Source organism: Dipodomys merriami, unplaced genomic scaffold (assembly GCF_024711535.1).
Source record: "Dipodomys merriami isolate MVZ:Mamm:240054 unplaced genomic scaffold, mDipMer1.0.p SCAF_22, whole genome shotgun sequence".
In the NCBI taxonomy this organism is placed as follows: Eukaryota; Metazoa; Chordata; class Mammalia; order Rodentia; family Heteromyidae; genus Dipodomys; species Dipodomys merriami.
Window position 1 is genome coordinate 11,145,951 of NW_027203604.1, and position 21,173 is coordinate 11,167,123.

A 21,173-nucleotide genomic window follows, 5' to 3' on the forward strand; every position below is an offset into this window, starting at 1 on the left:
TGTTCCAGGAACAGAACATAACGAACCGTCAAACGTGGACCAATAGTTCAGAAAAAGGCAGTGTGGCTAGGGTGGACTCAAACCTCGGTACATGGGCCAATGAAAAATGACTATGCAAGCTTTATAAATGTTAACCAATCATGTAACTGCTTGTGTGGAAATCCCCTAAACTTGTTTGTTAAATGCTATAAAAAGCTGTGCTGATTTTGTGCTCGGGGCCTCTTAGCATCACCAGTTACCAAGTGCGCAGAGGACCAAGCTCAAGCTTGCAAATAAGCGGCTCTTTTGCTGTTTGCATTGGTCTCTGGTGTCTTTCGGGGGTTCTGAGTCCATACAACATACCTAATTGCCAATTAAACTTTCAGAGGTGGTAGTAGAGGTGTCATTTGTTTTTGCTTTGGGTTTTTCTTTGTGCATTTGTTATTGTTGTTGCTTTTTATCATTTGAGGGGGTGAGAGAGTGTAGAAATGGAGGGAGGAACGGTGAACAAACACAGTCATGGTAGTCAGTAGACACTATGTGGTAAATAAACACTCGTGAACCTGGATGGGTGGGGAACAGGGGTAAAGTGAAGGGAGGGGCGGCATTGTGCAAAAAGAAATTAATTCATTACCAGAATTATAAAACAGTATCACCTCTGTACAATACCTTAATGATAAAATAGAATTGCACTAAAATTATTTAAGTTGAGTTGTACACAATGACTTAGATCTATAACCCTTGCTCCTTGGTAGGTAGAGATGGGCTTCAAGGCCAGCCTGGGCAAATAGAAGGTTGGGCAAGTCCATCTCAACCAACAACTGGGCACAGTGTCATGCTGCTCTCATGCAAAGAGGGGCTGATAGCTCACAACTGTAATTCCAGGTATTCAGGAGGCTGATATCTGAGGATTGAGACTTGAAGCCTGCCTGGGAGGGAATAAAAATGTCTATGAGACTGGGGATGTGACTCAATGTTAAAACACCAGCCAAGAACAAATAAGCAAGCCAAGCTAGAGGCACAAGGCTGTGATCGTCAATGAGTTCAAGTGCCCGTGGAGCCAAAAGAAAAAGAAAAAAATCTACCATCGGAGTCCTGTTGTTCCCTTTTCCTGTAACCACGATCATGGTCTAATCTACTTTATGCCTTCTCAGCTTGTTGTCTATAATGCTTCATTCACAAGAATGTAAGCTCTTATTTTCTGTTATTCCAAAAGTTTAGGCAAGTGTGCAAGCCAAAGCCTGCTCCATAGGCAGTGAATATTAAATATAACTTTCTTTGAGTTTTACTTTCCCTATCATTTTTTTCCAGGTGTAGCCAGTGGCTTTAATAGTCAGTTGGATATGCTGATATGTTTTCCTGATTTGTTTGTTTTGCAAATGAGGCGAACTTGCTGTAAGCAGTCTAAAAATTTGCCATGTTGGGTAAAGATGATCCTCAGCACACAAATGAGCTCTCAACTTTATACATGCATGGAAACAGAACAACAGAACCTATTAATGTTGTTTCAGGATATGCAGAGAGAATGGAGGGGTGAGTCTGAACTGAGTACATCGTATTTATATGTGGATAGATCATAATTGAACCCCTTTATATAACTGCTATGTGCTAATAAAAGATAAGAAAAAGTGTCCTCAATCCCCCAGAGCCTTCCAACTACCATATTATTTTTCTAATCCTGTTTATAATAGAATGATCAAAATATTGATGTATCTTCACTCTCTTGTCTGTATTCACTAATCAGGTCACTGAAACTTTCTTGCCATTTCTATTGGTCATGTCTAACCAGTGAGGACTCCTCTTTCTGTGCTTTTCCCTGGCCCCAGCACTGCCTCCTGACAAGGCTCTCCAATCTTGGTTCCCATGTGTCATGATCCTGGGAACTTCCTTGCCTATTCACAGACTGCTTCTCCTGTATCCACAGTTTCCTCTCCCTGACTTCTTAATATGGGGGCCTCTGACAAATGTGATTTGGGATCCTCTAATGCTTTCTCTATACTCGATTCCCTTGGTAATTTCCATGGATATGAATAGCAACCTTGATTGCTGACTTTAAAGTAGTTACCAAGAGCTCTGAGTTCTCCAATAGAAACCATATGTCAGCATGCTTTGCAATGCCAATGGGTTTTGATGTATTGCTCAGTTTTAAAATATCAAGTGAAAAAAAAAGTGAAAAAAATAAAATAAATAAAATAAAATATCAAGTGCTCATGTATTCCCCTGTTTTCACTGTATTTGATGTTGGTGCCCTGCATCTTGTATATATACTTCTCTAGCTTAGGGAGAGGAAGGGAAAAAAACAAAATGCTTAAATAGGGATACAGGTTGACCCATTGTAACAATGAGATGTACAAGATACTATATTGAAAAACGAACTTTAGAATTTAAGCTAGGTGGGGAGTGTAGTTGTGGAGGTGGGAGGGAAGGGATGGTAGGGGAAAAACAAAGGAGGAGGTAGCAATGCTTGATAGGAAATGTACTCATTACTTTGTTCAGGTCACTGTAGTCCCTCTGTACAGTATTTTTACAATAAAAAAGAGATTAAAAAAATAAAATATCAAGTAGAGAGCCATTTAGCTCTGCTCCTGATATTATTGTCCATTCTTCTTTATATCAATTAAGAAATTACCGGTTCTTGAGACAACAGCGGGGCATTCACGCCACTTCTTAATGCATGTTTAATGAGCCAGGACCATATTTCAGTGGGTGTTTGAATCTGCAAAGATTCCGGGCCCCACAACTTCTGCCTATTGCAGCTATGACATCATCAGCCTTCCTCATTGGTGCCTTTCCGAAGCAGGCTTCATCCAGCCACAAAAGAGACGCTTTTACGTTAAGATTCCACTACTTATTCATTTGCTTAAAAAAAAACTTATGAACGCTTCCCAGGAAACCTGGAATAAAGTTTACTCTTTATGGTATGATCTGCCTTGATGCTCCTATGCTCCTGACTCATCACTATCCAATACTTCTGTTTGGTTCCTTCACCAGTCCAAGTCCATTGCTTGACTTGAGATTCCGCACCTGCTCCCGCATTTTGTTGGGTGTCTTCCCATTTTCTTTGCATGTCCAGCTTCTTTCATTGCTTTAGGCAAATGTTGATGCCCCTCTGCCCTCATTTGGGCTCGCCTGGTTGTGTCGGCACCAAATATACTGTGCGATCTTCTTTCTATATCAGCCTGCCTTGTTGCTTCCATTTACTACACCTTTGATCACCTACAATTAACACATGAGTTTACTGTTGTTTCATTGCTGGTCTTTGCCTCTGTAGCACTTGTGAACTTTGAAAGCCAGGTCAACATGCCTGCCCCTTTCTCTGTCCCAGCATCTCAGAACTGTTCCAGATAAGGCATTTGCTTATTATTTGTGACATGAATAGCATCCCCAAACAAAGTCACTCAGAGGAAACATAACCAAAGCTTCCCATTGAAGTTCACATTTTAGAAACTGTCAGGAATAATTTCAATTGATTTACATCTTTTAGGAGACAGCTGCAGCAGAGCACCAGCAATTATAATGTTCTTTATATGCAGAGGTTACTGACGTTTGAGATGCGGAGGAACACTGAGTAGAACTTGAGGTTAGAAAGGAAGAAAACAGGGAGGCAACCCAGCAAAACAAGTTGTGAATTGCATTCAATTATTTGTGAGTGGAGATGAGGTAATTCTATTTGAAACTATGGGTATTGATAGCATGTTTCCTAATTAGTAAAATTTATGTAAACATGGATATTGAAGTATGTAAAGCAAAAGAGATATGAATACAAATGCAAAACAGATGGGAATTAAATCTCCAGCACATTCCTATGAAGTAATAGGTTCCTGGCACATACTCTAATATGAATGAACCTTAAATACTGTGCCTAGTAAAATAAACTAGTTACAAAAGGATAGATGATATGGGTTCTTGAGTGAGATTTCTAGAACACTCACAGGCACAAGGGAGAAGATTGTTGCTAAGGACTAGAGGATGAGGGAATTGGGAGTTGGTATTTAATGGGTAGAGAATTCAGCTTTGTAAGAAGAGAGGAGAGCTGGAGATGGAGGGGGTATTGACTGCTATAAAGGGAAAGGCTCTTTATGCCATTAAATTGAACTAAAACTAGTTCAGCAAATTAGTGTTATGCAAATTTTACAATAATTAAAAAAATAATTAAGCCAGGAAGGCATCAGTGGATCACCTCTGTAATTCTGGCTACACAGAAGGCTGAAATATAGAGGGTCAAGGTTTGAGGCAAGCCTAGACAAAAAAGTTTGCTCAATTCAATCTCTCAAAATAACCAAAAAAAAAAAAAAAAACCAGGGCTGGAGGTACAGCAAAAATGGTAGAATGCCAACATACTAAGTACAAGGCCCTGAGTTGAAACAGTGTTGCCAAAAAGAAAAGAAAAAATTTCCCTATTCCCCAAAAGATTCTAGCCTCATGAAAGTTTCACTCTTCATTCTATTTTTGTTGTCTAATTGCATTGCATATTCGGCGTAATTCAGATCAAGCCTTTTCTGCATATTATTATTTTAATTTTTGAATTATTATTTGTTTGTTTATTCATTCATTCATTCATTTTGCCGGTCCTGGGGCTTGAATTCTAGGCCTGGGCACTGTCCCTGAGCTCAAGGGATAGCACTCTACCACTTGAGCCATAGCACCACTTCTGGCCTTTTGTGATTATTTTATTGGCCATAAGACTATCACAGACTTTGCTGCCGGGTCTGGCTTCAAACTGCATTCCTCAGATCTTAGCCTCCTGAGCAGTTAGGATTACAGGTGTGAGCTACCAGCACCCAGCATATTATTATTTTTTTAATTGTAAGGAGCAAATCTCAGATCTGGTATCGGAGAGATGGCAAATACTCACTTGTGGGTAAAACTTAGCTACTGACTCCACAAAGAGAAGCATTTACATATAGAACCCTTGTTTCTGTGATGCAGGAATATTTCACAGAAGTTCTCTATTCCTTTTACAAAATGATAAGCCAACACTGTACATGAAGCAGAAGCTCCTGTGGCTGAGGATTGGAACCGAGGCCAGGCTTGAAACTTGTAGTCCAGTAAAGCTGATTGCCTTCATGCCCACCCCTGGCACTAAGAACACTGTCTCCCACTTTTCTTTCTCTCACCTTCAGAGCATATCATTCTTATTTGCTCAGAGTAGATTTCAATAAAAGCTGGCCAACTGATCAATAGATAGGGGTATCTCAGAGGCGTGGGTGCTGATTTGCAGCAGTGGCTTATTAGAATTGCAGGTAATCAACTAAAACAGTTGATATCAATTGGAATTATCACCCACCTGCTATTGTTTGAATCTAGAATGTCTTCAAAGGGTCCATTCATTAAAGGCTTGGTCTCCACAGGGTGCTATCCGGAGATGGTGGAGCCTTTAAGAGGGGGAGTCTCGTAAGAGGCCTTAGGTCAAGGAGGGAAAGGGCCCTGATAAGAGACTGTAGGACCCAGCTGCTCCACCTTTCTCTCTGTTGTTCCTGGTCATGACTGAATGGCTTTACCTCATTATCTGCTCCCATCACGATGTGCTGTCTTACCACAGGACCCAAAGCAACAGGGCCAGGGGACCATTCAACTATCAGCCCAACCAAATCTTCTTGATTTATGAACTGGTCATTTTGGGGGTTTGATAACAGTAATGAAAGACTAAGACACCATTCTTGGCAAGTATATTCAGATGGGATTTAGGTACAAGGGGATGTGGCTTCCATGAGGAAGGAAGCTTTCAGTTGTGATAATAATGATGCCCAGGGAACCACAGACTCCCTGCTCCACCAGGATGCCCTGCTGAGCCTCCTTCTCAGCCCCAGCCCCAGCAGAAAACCCACCGACCACTGCCAAGGTCCATCTGGCTCCAATCTTGTGCTGCAGGACTCTTAGAACTCAGCATCCTCACACTAGTGTATGCAGGTGAGACTAAGCATGGTGACTTAATCTCCCCCGTTTCCTCTGAAAATATCTTGAAAATACCTGAAAATACTTTTGTCCTGTTGATTGAACAACTTTTACTTGGTGAGAACAAGATTTATGCATGGGATCATCCTCTGTTTTTTTAAAAACCAATTCAAAGCAATGAATCTTCTCTTTGCATTACTTACATCAAAGTGCAGTTATTAACTGGGCACTGGCCTTGCACTGGGCCTATAACTTTTGTAGCCTGAGAGGCAACAGTAAAGCTAGCACACATTTATTTTTCCTTAAAAGTCCATGGAGGGAAGGCTAGTTCTTACCATAGATCTTAGCAATCTCAGCCTATGCTTTGTTTTCATTCCTTTCTATGGAAAGAACTTCCAGTAAGTCAGGAACTTTCACCTTTTCAACTGAAGTGGTTTCAACAAGCCACCGAAGGAAGCACTTTGTGGTTTGTCTTGGGCATCACTACCCTTCAGCTTTGGGGGTTATTAGTAAGTAAAGTGGGGATGTCTTGGACATTTATATTGTGACCTTGCAACAGCCAATCTGCTGACCAGGGCAGCTGCCCAGTGTCTAAGGAGCAGGCAGTGCGCAAAATCCTGATTCCATCAGCAGAGCAACAGTTCAAGCCCTGAAGCAAAATGGAGATGGAAGGTTGGAAGTCTCATGATGCACATAAAAATAACAGCACACAACCCAAACTTACCAATGGTTTATTTCTAGATTTTTTTAAATTCTTTGTTATTGTTATTGTAAAGGTGATATACAGAGGGGTTACAGTTCTATGTCAGGTAAAGAGTACATTTCTTTTTGGACAATGTCACCCTTTCCCTTGTTCTCTTCCAGATTTTCCCTTCTGTCCATACTCACAAGTTATATAGTTCATTTTCAGCATATGTAGTGTCTAGTGAATATCACTGCTACATGCATTCACCCTTTATCCCTCCATTTTGTGCCCCCTTGCCCTCCCAAAGACAGATAAACAAACAAGACACAAAGAAAAGAAAATCAACAAGGAAAAAAAATCCTGTGTTTCCATTTATTTCTAGATTTTTTTCCAATGAATATTTCTAGGCTGAGGTCTACTAGAGGTAAGTCAAATCTCAAAAAGCAAAATTCCCTATAAAGATAAACACCACATTCCTATTTTGTGGTTGCAACTGAAAGAATCAAATACTTTGTCTGGATCTAGTTCGGGAACAGTGGGGTTGAACTCTGCCCTGACCAATCATTGACCACTCTGGGTCACCTGCTATCAACCTAATAGAAAGAAGATGCCTCTCTTATGAGCACCTTGGTCTTCCCAGGATATCTCCTGGTGGATGGTAACAGGCTCTGGTCCATGTGCTTTCATTGCTTCTCAGGCAGATTGGCAAAGACTTCGGTGCAACAAAAACCAGACACAATGCTTCAGGAAGGCAGCCAGAAGAGGCATCTAGCCTTGTCTCTTGAATCTGCCGGGTCAGTCATGGGGTTTGAACTCAGGGCCTAGGCACTGCCCCTGAGCTCTTTTGCTCAAGGCTAGCACTCTACCACTTTAAGATATAGCTCTACTTCTGGCTTTCTGGTGGTTAATTGGAGATGAGAGTCTCATGGACTTTCCTGCCTAGGCTACCTTTGAACCTCGAGCCTCAGATCTCAGCCTCCTGGGTATAGCTAGAATTATAGGTGTGAGCCACTGGTGCCCGGCTCTGGGAGAACTTTTAAACAGTGAGATGTCAATTACTCCTGAAAATTTGAAAGACCTCCTGGTTCATTTGAGTAAGCAGGGAAGCTGACTGAGCAGGAAAGGGCTGCCTTCCTACTACCCTGGCAACTCTTCTTAGAAGGGGCCTTCTGGAATAATCACACAGCACACTGGAGATTTGCCAGACAGTTGCTGCCTCTTTCTAAAGGGCTAGAGAGACTGAGCCTGTCTCCTTTGCCAAGGCCCTTTTATATCACAATAGCAGAGTAGAGAGAGAAGAGTGACCAGGGCGCCAGCCCCAGGGGGCTAAAGTTTCTTCCTGCAGATGGGGCTGGAGGCTTCCAAGAACTGCATCTCTCCTTTACCAGCCAGCAACTCGGCCCTGACCCCCAGCATACCCACATGGCCCTGTGACTGGAGAGTATGTGGAGGAACCATCTTTGCTGCTGGCCCTCTGTCTTCCTGTCTTGGGAATACTGCATCCTGTAAGAGGAAGCCAGCCATCATTGAGAGGGAGTCAGCGTCTCTCCATCTGCTCACTTCCACAAGCCTAGAAGGGGCTTTCCAAGGACCAGTAGGAGAGGTTAGGTACTGGGCAGCTACTCATTCTCTCTGCTGATTCAGTGTATAGTCAACTGGGCCTCCTCTTCTATAAGCTGTGAGTAATCCACTACCCAAGCAGGGGGAGGGTAAGGCAGATGGTAGAGACCACTTTGCTTGAGAGAGGCAGTCCTCAGTGGGTTATGGTGACAGACCTAGCTGTTCTTGGATTAGCTGTGGCCAGAGTAGGTCCCATCATTAGTCAAAAGGTCGTGAGGCTGGGTGCTGGTGGCTTACCTGTAATCCTAGCTACTCTGGAGGCTGTAAAATGAGGATTGAGATTTTAAGCCAGCCAAAGTAGACAAATTCCAAAGACTCTTATCTCCAATTAACTTGCAAAAAGCCAGAAGTAGAGGTGTGGCTCGAATGGTAGATCAGCAGCCTTGAGTGAATAACCCAAAGCTCAAGGCCCTGAGTTCAAGCCTCTGTACTGGTATTAAAAAAAAGGAACAAACATATTGTATAATTTTAAAATATATCATTTCAACTGTCAATCATACAGCCATAATCAGGAACTGACTGCTTTTTATTTTTTGAAGATCTTCATTTGCCTATGAGGAGAATCCAGTTATAGAAATGATCTAATTTTCACTTTCATCAGATTATCTTGGTTAGTACAAAAATGGTCCATTTTAGTGGGAGTTTGGGGACTGATAAAAACAACAGCCCCGGTTTGGTTTATGACAGAAACTCAGGTTTTCTTAATATTCCAGACTTACCTTTTTTTTTTTTTTTTTTTTTTGACTTAGAACATAAAAAGGAGAACTTTGGCAGGCTACAGACTGAAACAGTTCTATGGTCTGCTTTCCCTGCAGTGGTAGTTTTAAACCTGAGATTGGGTCTCTTAATTCCTACCTAGACTCATTATGCATAACATATGAATAATTCTACCTACTGCATTCTTTTTTTTCTCATGGTACTAGGGGTTCGAACTCTGGGCCCTCATGCCTGCTAGGCTGGTGTGATTCCACCAAGCCATGCCTCCAACCCTGTTTTTTTTTTATTGGTCATTTAAAAAATATGTTCTCTCTTCCTGCCCCAGTGTGAACCTGAGCTGAGATACGTCTACTTTTAGGCTTTGAATCATCACTGGGGTCACAGACATGATACCAATGCATCCAACTTCTGTTCCTTGGAGACAAGAGTCTCATGGACTTTTCTTCCTGGGCTGGCTAGATACTGCTTTTCTCCCCAACTCAGCCTCCCATGTACCTCAGGAAAACAAGCTCATGCCACCATGCTTAATTAAAAGGTTATAAACGGTGTCTCTCAGATATTTCTATCTGAATTGGCCTCGAACAGAGATCCTCCCATTCTTTGCCTCCCAAATAGTTAGAATTACAGTGTCACTGGTGCCTGGCTCATAGAGAAGCTTGAGGGTGCTCTGTACTCCTCAGTAGAACAGGATTGTTTCTGTTCCTGTCCAGAAGACCAGCTAGCTACACAGAAGTGCTGGTGATATAGCCATAAGAAAGAGTTGTTGTCTCCACCCTGGACTTTAACAGCACCCATTTGTTAAACTGTGACCTTTCACATCAAGTGACATTTCATTTCCTAAAGTAAACATGGTTCTATTTCCTAGCTGCCCAATCTGCTTTGCATAGGTAAGGGACCCAAATCTTTAAATGTTAGAAACATTCAAATATAACTTATGGTTTGTGTAGGAGACTTGTTCTCTTAAAGTAAAAAAAAAAGAAACCAGCTAATGTACAGAAATAGCTTATGTTTCACACAGGTGAATGTGCATTTCTTTTGAAACCTGTGTATGGGGGAAGTAGTTCTAACAAGAGCCATGGAAATGAAGAGGATTGCTACAATTTCCTAGATACTTCTAGAGCCTCTTCTTAATCTCACAAAGTTCCCTTATGACCCTCAATTCTGCCCTTAGATTTTTTTAGCTGCACACATTCCCCCACTTCTGTTTGCCAGCCAGGAAGCTCAGTTGGAGTTGGGGGGTGCAGGATTAGAGAAACATGCTTTGAATTCCAATGGTGCCAAAGCCAGATCAAATGGATGCTCTGCTAAAAATTATTGTTTTAATTTAAAAAGGAGTCAGAGGAGTTATTATCCAGCATGTCAGTTTATAAGGACAATGCATCTTGATCACCCCTTTTTATCCCTTTCCCTTTTCCCTCCCAAACCCATCCTTCCCAGATCAAACATGTGTTTAGCACAGTGATTCACCTCGACAGCTTTTGAGCTGTGTGGCTTTGGGCAAAATTTCTTAACCTGTCTGTGCATGGTTTCTTCCTCAGAAAATGAGATGCTCTCCTCTCAGAGTGGTGAGATTCAATCAAGCTCAAACAAACTCTCAGAACAATGCTCATGCCAGCAGGAGTTGCTAAGATGAGGGTTTTCTGAGACAGGCACAATTATTGGGAGCCTAGCTCTCCGTCTGGGTCCTCATTAATTTCCCACATTTCCTGAATGGATGTCCAAAGCTTCTATAGGAATCAAAAGCTCCTCAAATCTCTGTTGCCTGAATTCTGGTCAGAGACATCATCAAGACCAATAGACTTTTTATGTATTTATTTTATTTTGCCAGTCCTGGGACTGGAACTCAGGGCCTGAGCACTGCCCTTGATCTTCTTGATCTTCTTTTTCTTCAAGGTTAGTGCTCTACCACTTGAGCCACAGCTCCACTTCTGGTTGTTGTTTTTTTCTTGGTAATTTATTGGAGTTCAGAGTTTCATGGACTTTCCTGCCCAGGTTGGCTTCAAACTTAGATCCTCAGATCTCAGTCTCGAGGGTAGCTAGGATTGCAGGCATGAGCCACCAGCATCCAGCTAGGGCCTGCAGACTTTTACAGACAACTTCCTGCCTCCAGGCCTCTCAGGGTCACCTAGAAAAAGGAAAAGCACCCAAACAAATGTGCTCATATTTGTAAGTATATCAGGTAGCATGTAAATTTGAAAGAATGTTGGCTTTGGGCCATCTGTGTAGGGCCTACAACTACTCGCAGCAGGGTGAGTTTGGGGCTGTGGGGTGGTGTTAAACACCCAGGGACAGGCTTCCTGCTAAGCCAGCCACACCCCCACCTGTCACCACCACACACCTCTGTCATGGGCAAAGCACACAGATGTCTATTGGATTCTGTGATTCAAATCATTTCCCTTGATATGGATTTTGAAGGCTAATCAGCTTTAAACAAAAATTCTGTTTCAAATCAGAGTTTTTAAAAAGATGTGTTGGGTGTGGGCTACTATTAAGATGGCCACAGATAACACTTTCAAGGAGAAGAAAAGAGAGGACAAGCATAACTGGGTGAGGCCAGAGGGCAGCTACGTTTATGGGTTTATGAGTGGTAAGGGTCCGTTTAAGACAGCCTCAAGGAGTCAGCAGCTCAAATAATCAGTGGTGCCAGGAAGATCTGCCCCTGCAAGCCAAGGAGCTGTGAGGTGAGCAGCTTTCTTTGTTTTCGGCAACAGGCTATTTATTTATTGATTTATATTTCCGTCATTAAGGTTTGATCTTAGGACCTTGTATTCTCATTTGTCTGGTTGGTGCTCTACCCCTTGAGCCATGCCTCCAGTTTGGCATTTTCCGGAGATGGAATCTTGAAGACTTCTGCTGAGGCTGACTTCAACTCATGATCCTCCAAATCTCAGACTCCTCCATAGTTTAGGATTATAGATATAAGCTACAGACACCCAGCAAGGCTTCAGATCTTGGATCTTACCCCAGTAGCAGATTTCTATAATTGCTATCATCGAGAAGCATTTTCTTATGACTATGGTGCACAAGATAATACTTAAATTTATTTCAGCTGTTCTGTGGAAATTGCTGTATAATTGCAAGGTGGCTTGATTGGCCCGTGAAGCATCAAAATGGCTGTGTATTCTCTTGAAAGAAACCGAAGAAAATGGGTCTGGGTGTCAGACTATTAATAACGAAATGAAGCAAAAGCAGTCTCCCGAGCACATTATAGCAACCGCAAGAGTGGAGTGTGTGTGTGTGTGTGTGTGTGTGTGTGTGTGTGTGTGTGTGTGTGTCCCTGCCTTTGTGCTCTTACACAAGCGAGTTCTGCCTGTCATTCCTTGTAGACATGGGTTCCAGCAGCTGCTCCAATATAATAATGCAGGAGGGACTTGGGAGAGGTGGTTTCCTCTTCCCGGATGTCACTTTTGTCATTTGTGTTGCAAATGACAGGACTCCTCCTGGTGTCTCTGGGGGTGAGTGTCACAGAGCTGGCCTTCTTTCCCACCATCACTGAGAGCAGCAATCTCTATGTCAGATCCAGTCATGAGGGACTTCCTGGTCACAGTCTTAGCTTTGATTCATCTCCTCTTAGCTAATGCATCCTACTCCATATGGAAACTGCACTAAGCAAATTATTCCATAAGCAAAGCTTCCCTTCCCCCCCCCCCCCCCCGCCCCGTACTGGGACTTGAACTTAGAGCCTCACATTCTCACTTGTTTTTTTCCCAATGAAGGATGATGTTCTATCACTTGAGTTACAGCTCCACTTCTGGCTTTTTGATGGTTAATCGGAGATGAAGATCTTGTAGACTGTTCTACCTGGCTGGCTTTAAACTGTGATCCTCAGATCTCAGCCTCCTCTATAGCTAAGATTATAGACATGAGCCATTAATGCCTAACCCATAGCATATTCTTTTTAAAGTTGTTATTATAAAGGTGATATACAAGGGGGTTACAATTATAGAGTCAGGTAATGAGTACATTTCCTTTTGGACAATGTCACCCCTTCCTCATTCTTCCTAGTTTTCCCCTCCCATCTCCACAAGTTGTATAGTTCATTTTCCTTCCTTCCTTTTTCTTCCTTCCTTCCTTTCTTTCTTCCTTTCTTTTTTTAATTAATAAGATTTTTATTGTGAAAATACTGTACAGAGGGGTTGCAATTACATGAGCATTATCAAGCATTGTTGCTTACTCCTTTGTTTCCCCTTACCATCCCTGCCCTCCCATCTCCCCCATTTCTTTCTTTTTTCTTTTTCCTTCCTTCCTTCCTTCCTTCCCTCCTTCCTTCGTTCCCCCTTCTTCCCTTTCTTTCTTTCTTCCTTTCTTTCTCTCTTTCTCTCTCTCTTTCTTTCTTTCTTTCTTTCTTTCTTTCTTTCTTTCTTTCTTTCTTTCTTTCTTTCTTTCTTTCTTTCTTTCTTTCTTTCTTTCCTTCTGTCAATTGTATGGCTTAAACTTGGGGTCTGGGCACTGCCCCTGAGTTCTTTTGCTCAAGGCTAACACTAGCACTTGGAACTACAGTGCCACTTCTGGTTTTTTGGTGGTTAGTCAAAGATAAGAGTCTCACAGACTTTCCTGCCCCAGCTGACTTTGAACTACAATCCTCAGATCTCAGCCTCCTGAGTAGCTAGGATTACAGGCATGAGCCACCAGTGCCTGGCATAAGTTCATTTTCAACATGGTATCTAGTGAGTATCACTGCTGCATTAGTTCACCTTTTATTCCTCTGTTTCTGTGCTCCTCCTTACCCTTCCAAAGACATATAAATGAACACACAAAACAAAAAGAAAAGGAAATCAAATACCTCTTGTTTCCATTTCCTGAAGTTTATTTCCATAAATATTGTTTTATATGATCAAATGCACATAGGCATTGTACCTTTGTGCTCCTCCCTTGGTGTATCCCCCTTTGGTCTCACTGGGTGTGGCTGTCAAGAGTCCTGTATCATTTACCATGTTCCAGTGGATAGTAGATCTAGCTTCTGCATATGAGAGGAAACATGCACCATTTTTTTCTCTTTGAACAAAGTTTTAATATGGAGCTCCGATAATGAAATGTTTAATATGGCAAATACATAACATAAATGGCAGATTTGGGGTCAGAGGCTGGCCTTGCCTGCCCTTGACTACATCCATTTCCTGCAGCATGGGAAGCTGTGCAAAGCACCTGTTTTCACCACCTGATCTGTGAAGATGGAAGGGGAAAACTGGGAAGAATGAGGGAAGGGGTGACATTGTCCGAAAGGAAATGTACTCATTACCTGACTTCTATAACAGTAACTCCCTTGAATATCACCTTTATAATAACAACTGACAAACATAGGCATCAGAGAAAACCGCTGGTTAAGGCTGTCTTAATGAACATATGTCAATGATGTGGGATTCAACTGGACCTGACTACAGCCCCTTGGAGTCATTATGCTTGTGACTACCTCTGAACCACCTTGATCCATTCTTCCTGTATATTTTTCTCAGCATACTACAAGTAAACAAGGTCTGTGATTGGATTCAGGTAGCATCAGCACCAGGAAAGGCTTCTGAGGGCATTCAGCCAGGATGTTTGGAGGAAGTCATTTTAACTTTGACTTCTCTATAAGCCCCTCCCCCTGACCCAAATAATAGAAAGCTTCCAGTCTTACTGCCACCCAGAACCACAGTTCACCAAAAGTTCTCTATAAATGATTTCAGAGCCATGTACTTCTTTGTTGATCTTTTGGCTTCTTGGGTCCAGTTTTCATATCCAGGAACCAGGTTGCACAAACTATTATCTCAATGAATGGTTGGCTTTGCCAGCTACATGTCTGGCAAGGGTCTAATAACAAGAATATAGAAAGAGGTAAAAAAAATGAAACCAAGCCCCCAATATGTAATAACCTAATTAACAAATGGTCAAAGGAGCTAAATAGATGCTTATCAGAAAAAAGTAAAGAGAGCCAATAGATACACGAAGAACACTCATCCCTGGGTATAAAGGAAATGCAAATCAAAACAACGTTTTGTGTAGGTGGTTCTTGCCTGTAATCCTGTCTGCTCAGGAGGTTCAGATCTAAAGATTGTGGTTTGAAGCCAGACTGGGCAGTAATGATTCTTATTTCCAATGAACTCCCAAAAAGCTGGAAGTGGAACTGTGGCTGCAGTGGTAGAGCACTAGCCTTGAGCAAAAAAGCAAAACGACAAAGCCGAGGCTCTGACTAGCACAATGACAACAACAAAACCACTGAGATTTCATCTCACTCCATCATCAAGAATATGAAGAAAAAAGTTAACAGCAATTCATGGGAAAAGAATCATAAAGAAGAGGGGCCAGGTAGGAAACTTGGTTTTACCTGGTGCTACTTCCCATCTTTTTCATTCTTCAGAGCAGGCAACTGTGTGAGAGGCCGAGGAAACTTCCCCTTATAAGTAATGCAGCTAGAGAAGATCTAAGGAGGGGGACACGCCAGGATGTGGAAGAAAGAGATGCTTCCAAAGAAGAGGAGAAACTGACCTAGCACTGAGGGACATAGTTGTGTGACAAAGGCAGGACAAAAGGAGGGAGAGCAGATGGCTGTTGGGAAGTAGCAATAAAGGGTAGTGAAAAGCCCCCCCCCCCCGGGGGAATGGAGATCCTGGACAGAAGAGGACAAATGTGGGGGCAATTCAGCTGACACTGAATCCAGGTTGTGAGAAAGACCACAGGATGCAAGATAGGTAGACAATGTCCCACTGGAAGAGGAGGGTGATGCAGTCCAAAAGGAAGCAGGCTTTCACTGTCTGGAATGGAAAAGATGGCCCAGATGATGTCCTTCAGATGGGAGAGATCTCAGATGGAGATGCCTCAGGACAGGTAGAGACTGAGAGAAAAGGCAGCTTCTGATGATGGTACAAGTGAGGAAAACCTTTCAGTAAAGGGCTGAAACTCAAAAAGGGATTTGGATGTAGAGAAAGACCGGGGAGGGGCCCCGAGGAGGTGGCATGGGTTGGATGCAGGCGCCCACAAATCACTGAGCGTGGAGTCCCATGGATAGAATCATGGTTATGTATTTGCTGATAATTTGAGTGGACCTGGAAAACTAGGTCAACCTTACATAAGGCAGGGTTGAGAAAGTCTGAGATTACAGAGAACAGATGTCAGTTTTAGCATCTGTGCAGCTGGGGTAAGCAGAAAAGATTAAGAATGGACAGGCAGCATGATGCCTCCTCCTTAATGGGCTACACATGGTATCAAAGACAAAGAGGCAGAAGAGAGCCAAAACCCTCATTAGACATAAAAGCATGCAGTACAGTTGGCTAGAGCCTGGAAGGCTGATTAAAAATACAGAATGAGGATTAAAGCCAGTGGAAGAACACATCCCCTTTTATTCTCTGCACAGAGACCTAGCTCTGAGATTTTTTTTTCATTTGCAATAAATGAATGCTGTATTCTACAAATCATTCTTGAATTTTGGAGTGGATGCCCACCATTCAGGCTGAGGTGTGTGTGTGTGTGTGTGTGTGTGTGTGTGTGTATGGGTGTGTGTGTGTGTGTGTGTGTGTGTGTGTGTACTGGGTCTTTTGGGGGGGGGGTCCGGTCGTGGGGCCTGAACTCTGGGCCTGAGCACTGTCCCTCAGCTCTTCAGCTCAAGGCTAGCGCTCTACCACTTGAGCCACAGCGCCACTTCCGGCTTTTTTCTTTTTTGCTTATGTGGTGCTGAGGAATGGAACCCAGGGCCTCATGCATGCAAGGCAAGCGCTCTACCACTGAGCTACCTTCCCAGCCCTGTACTGGGTCTTGAACTCAAGGCCTGGGTATTGTCCCTGAGGTTTTTTTGCTCAAGGCTAGTACTCTACCACATGAGCCACATATCCACTTCTAGCTTTTTGGTAGACATTTCTGGATTTTTGGAGGTAAGAGAATAACAGACTTTCCTGCGTAGGCTGGTTTTGAACCTCATATACAAACCTCAGCCTCCTGAAGTAGCTAGGATTACAGGAATGTGCCACTGGTGCCAGGCTGAGGTTGGGCTCTTTATTGCCTGATGGTGGGAGTATCTCTGTAGAAAGCTCCCAGCTAACTCCTTTGGCAATTGCCCTCTGCCAAGGAAAACCACGTTGCCACTTCACACATACGCATATACAACAGCCAGCTCAGGGGGACTATGTTCCTCAATGGGGGTTATCTCTGAAGGCCAACCCAACTTTGGAGCTCTTGTTTTGGGAGCCAGTGAGCTCATGATGGAACTTGGAAGAAAAGGTTTTATCTGGCATGGGTAGGAGAGGGGAGGGGAGCCTTCGTGTTTTGTGGGTTGGGCTTCCTTTCTCCAAGATCTGAAGAGATTTTTGCTATTCAGGGTTGAGCTATTAGCTTGAAGGATGTGGCTCCTCTTGGGATTAGGCTGGAATGAGCTCCTGGAAAGGAACCTGGGAACCTGGGAACTTGAACCCAAGGAAGATTAGTGCCAGCCCTCGAAAGGACTGTTCAGACTCTGACAGGATTGCTGGGCAGTGGGAAACCTACAACCCATTGGTGGAAAGGCTGCAGTTACAGGTGCCAGTTATTACGATTGGGTTGGGTGGGGGAAGGTCCTGTGGAGGCACCAGGGATGGTACTTACTCCCGTGTGTGCATCGCTTTTTCTCAAAATAGCATCTATTCCGCAATGCTCATATGCATTTGTTAAAAACAACTCAAAAGAGGCAAATTTTTGTGCAGATTTTTACTAGGCTTCAGAATGGTCAGATTGTTTTCTAAAACAATAGATCCAGGCTAAAGCTGCTGTGAACAATTCCAATACCTTCCCTAAGATTCTGATGCTACTGTCCGTGCCCCTCCCCCGCCGCCCAACAGACACTATCTTAGAGAAAATCTCACACACACACACACACACACACACACACACAGAGTCTTCAAAGAACACAGTCCAGTGGAGTTTGTTCTTTTCAGTTACTATGTGTTTGCTTGCTCAGCAGCCAACAAATGAGTGGAGTTCTCACCTCCATCTGCAATGAATATATAGCTCTGATGCTAGAATGTCATCCTGCCTCCTCTCTGGTAATGACTGGCGCTCTGTGGACCCAGATCATCAATGGAGCTGTCTTGTCTGTCCTCAGTGGCAGGAAAGTGGGGTTGATTTCGGTAGTTTTGAGTTGCAGTCTGTGCAGTGCACAAACATGACCAGAAGAGGGCGAGAGTGGGCCTGGGATTAGGCTAAAGTGCACATACTCAAGTGGAGTACACCTAAGAAGATTATTGCATAAAGCTTCCTCTGTTCCTAGAGCCATCCACTGTCTGGGTGTGGGGATGAGTTATGTCCTTCCAAAGAGAGGTCTTCAAATGTGTGAAAGGCTGAGAGTAAGCTTGCACGATACTAAATGATTGATGTGGCAATCTGGCTGAGGAGATTTTTTTTTTTTTAATGCTTATTTCTCAAAGACCACCCAAAGGCTCTATGAGGAAGGAGAGACTTCTGAGTGCCACTGGATTGGATGGCTGAATCCAGGTCCATTTACCTTAGAATATGGAGAAGTTGTATTTCTTCTACCTGAGTCCATAACAACATGTCACTCACCTGGGGTAGAGGGTAGGCTAGCAGCTCATCTAGACACCATTCTAAGCAACACCAGCATTACCAGAGACCCTACCCCAGACCTACCAAGTCAGATAATCTGGTCCTACCACCCAGTTGGCCACATTTTAACAAGCTCTCTCCAGCTCAGGTGATGCTGACATATGACAACATTCGCAAGACTCAGGAACCTCTCACAGACCTAGAAGCTTTCTAGGGTCTTTATTAAAGTCAGACGCTGAAATCGAAATTTAAGGTTGGGGGGGGGTTGGAGAGTCTTAACTCAATGAGTTTCTAGGGAATGTAGATACTGCAGAAACATTGATTCTCTCTCTGAGTAGTAGTGAGGGTCCAGATTAGAGTACATGTGCACAGATTCTGCCCCTTGATTTCCATCTTACTCCAGTCTACCCATAGATGGAGTAGCAGGAGTTCTTGCTTGAAGTTCTGGGGACTGGGAAATTGAAGACACAGAAGGTACCAGAGATCCAGTATCTGGTGAAAGGCCATTTGCTGGCTAATAGATGCTGAGGAAAAGAGAGAAAAGATACTCTCTGGTCTCTGTTATTCTATTCTATTTATTTAGTGCTACTATTGTGGCTTGATCTCAGGGCCTGGACACTACACCTTAGTTTTTTTTTGTCACTCAAAGCTCGCATTCTATCTTGAGCTACAGCTCCACTTCCAGCTTTCAGTGGTTAACTGGAGATGAGTCTCACTGACTTTCCCACTTGAACTAGCTTCAAACTGCAATTCTCAGATCTCAGGTTCCTTAGTAGCTAGGATTATAAGCTTGAACCACTGGCACCCAACTACTATATACATATACACCCACATATATATACATACACATGCATATGTATGTACACACATGTATATATGTATATACCCTCCACTGTTTAGTTCTCTAATTTTTGTTTCACAATTTCACTGGTGAACCTACATTTTGGTTGTCATGGCAAAGCACATTCTGACTTATTAACTCGGATGCAATTTCAGACTAAAGGATCACCAGCAGAGGTACCCAGAACCAGTCAGTAATCCAGACACTCCTCTGGGTGCTCCTCCTATGCCTTACAGCTCTTCTAACCAGGGGCTACACTTCTGCAGCCATCTGGCTGCAGGTGAAATAGGAGGAGACTTAATGGCAGCTTTCATGACTTTGCTTAAACACAGTACATTAAAAATTAGTTTCTAATAGTAGCAGGACTAGAATTAGAAAATAGAAGTGTACAAAATGTATCTGCTTGATAGGAAGTTAAGAGCATAGATATTGTATATATTATACAGTGAAATAAGACTACTGGGTCTAGCTGGCAGCATTATGGCCACATGGTGGATAACAGGAAATTGGGTTTAACTGGTGCCATCTTCTCTTCCTGTTGGAGGAAGGTGAAGTCCTACCTCCTAGCTAATGGGCATGCCTGAATTCCTAGAGGCAGGGGTGGGGACTTGGACAATAGGTTACTGGACCTGCCGGTCTTGGGTCATGTACTTTCAAACTCCCTGTGACCCAGCCCCCTGACCAAGACCTTATTAGGCCTGGACGGGCTCAGGTGCCTCTAAGCCATGCCTCATGTCTCCAGGCTCTCCTCTGGTCACCATGGCCTCCCACTTCAGCTCTCATTGGAGTTGATTTGGTTTGTTGGTATTGTTCTCCTGCTCTTTCTTTGCTTTACAACTGTCATGGCTCAGTTTTCTAACAAGTGTTAAGTGTATTTGAGGGGCTGCAGGTGTCTGGGATAGAAGTCCAAGTGCAGTATCCAGCTTCTAATAAAGACTCCCAATTCGACCTCTCAAATGTGGCTTCTCTGTTTCTTGTGACTGAGTTTCCTTACGCACATAGGCTATGTGTGTGCTGGCCCTAGAGCTTCAATTCTGGAACTAGGTGCTTTCCCTTGAGTTTTTTTACTCAAGGCTGGTACGCTACCATTTCATCAACAGTTCCACAGCTCCACTTCTGGCTTTTTGGTGGTTAATTAGAGATGAGAGTCTCATGGATTCTTTTTTTTCTCCTCTGGCTAGGTTGGAGCTGTGATTTCAGATCCCAGCCTCCTTAGTAGCTAGGTGTGAGCCTCAATTGCTGGGTCAAAAGCATAATGTTAAAAAGCTTACTGTCTGTGAGTGACAGGGCAGAGACTTATGTGGGAAATAAACTTCAGAGTTTTTGGAAGTCATACAGAAAGTGAAAACAGTATCAGAAGAGGTAAGGGAGTTTCTCTGAGCCAGGGCACGCTGAGAGCAAGAGCAAACGCTGTTGTACTTAGTTCTTAGCACATTGGAAACAAGCAAAGGCTGAGCAGTATAATCAGGAGAGGAAATCTGCCTCATCATTGTAGCTAATTTAATGTGGATCGATGGTATTGTGAAACATACTGCAAATGTCTGTACAAAACCGTTTGCTTTCTTCCGATTCACCAGTTTTCTAGCAATTCCTCCAGTGAAAATTATTTATTATCCCCAGCAAAACAAACGTCCTCAATTCCTCGAAAAACGCCAGTAAAAAACACTCAGCCAAGGAACAATTGTAACCTATGATTGCCAATGGCGATTTTTGTCATAGGATCTATTAAATGAGAGTCTACTAATCTGTCCTGTGTGCTTGGTGCTGGGGTGTGGCGTTTTCCTAGCTACCTTCTAAGTGAGTAGGTTTTTAGATTCGCGTCTGAACACTCAAAGCAAGGGTTAAAAGGGATGATGACAAGTTACTTAGGCAAACACATTCCAAACAAACAATTTCAAGCAGAAAGGATCCGTTCTCCTTTCAATGAAATTC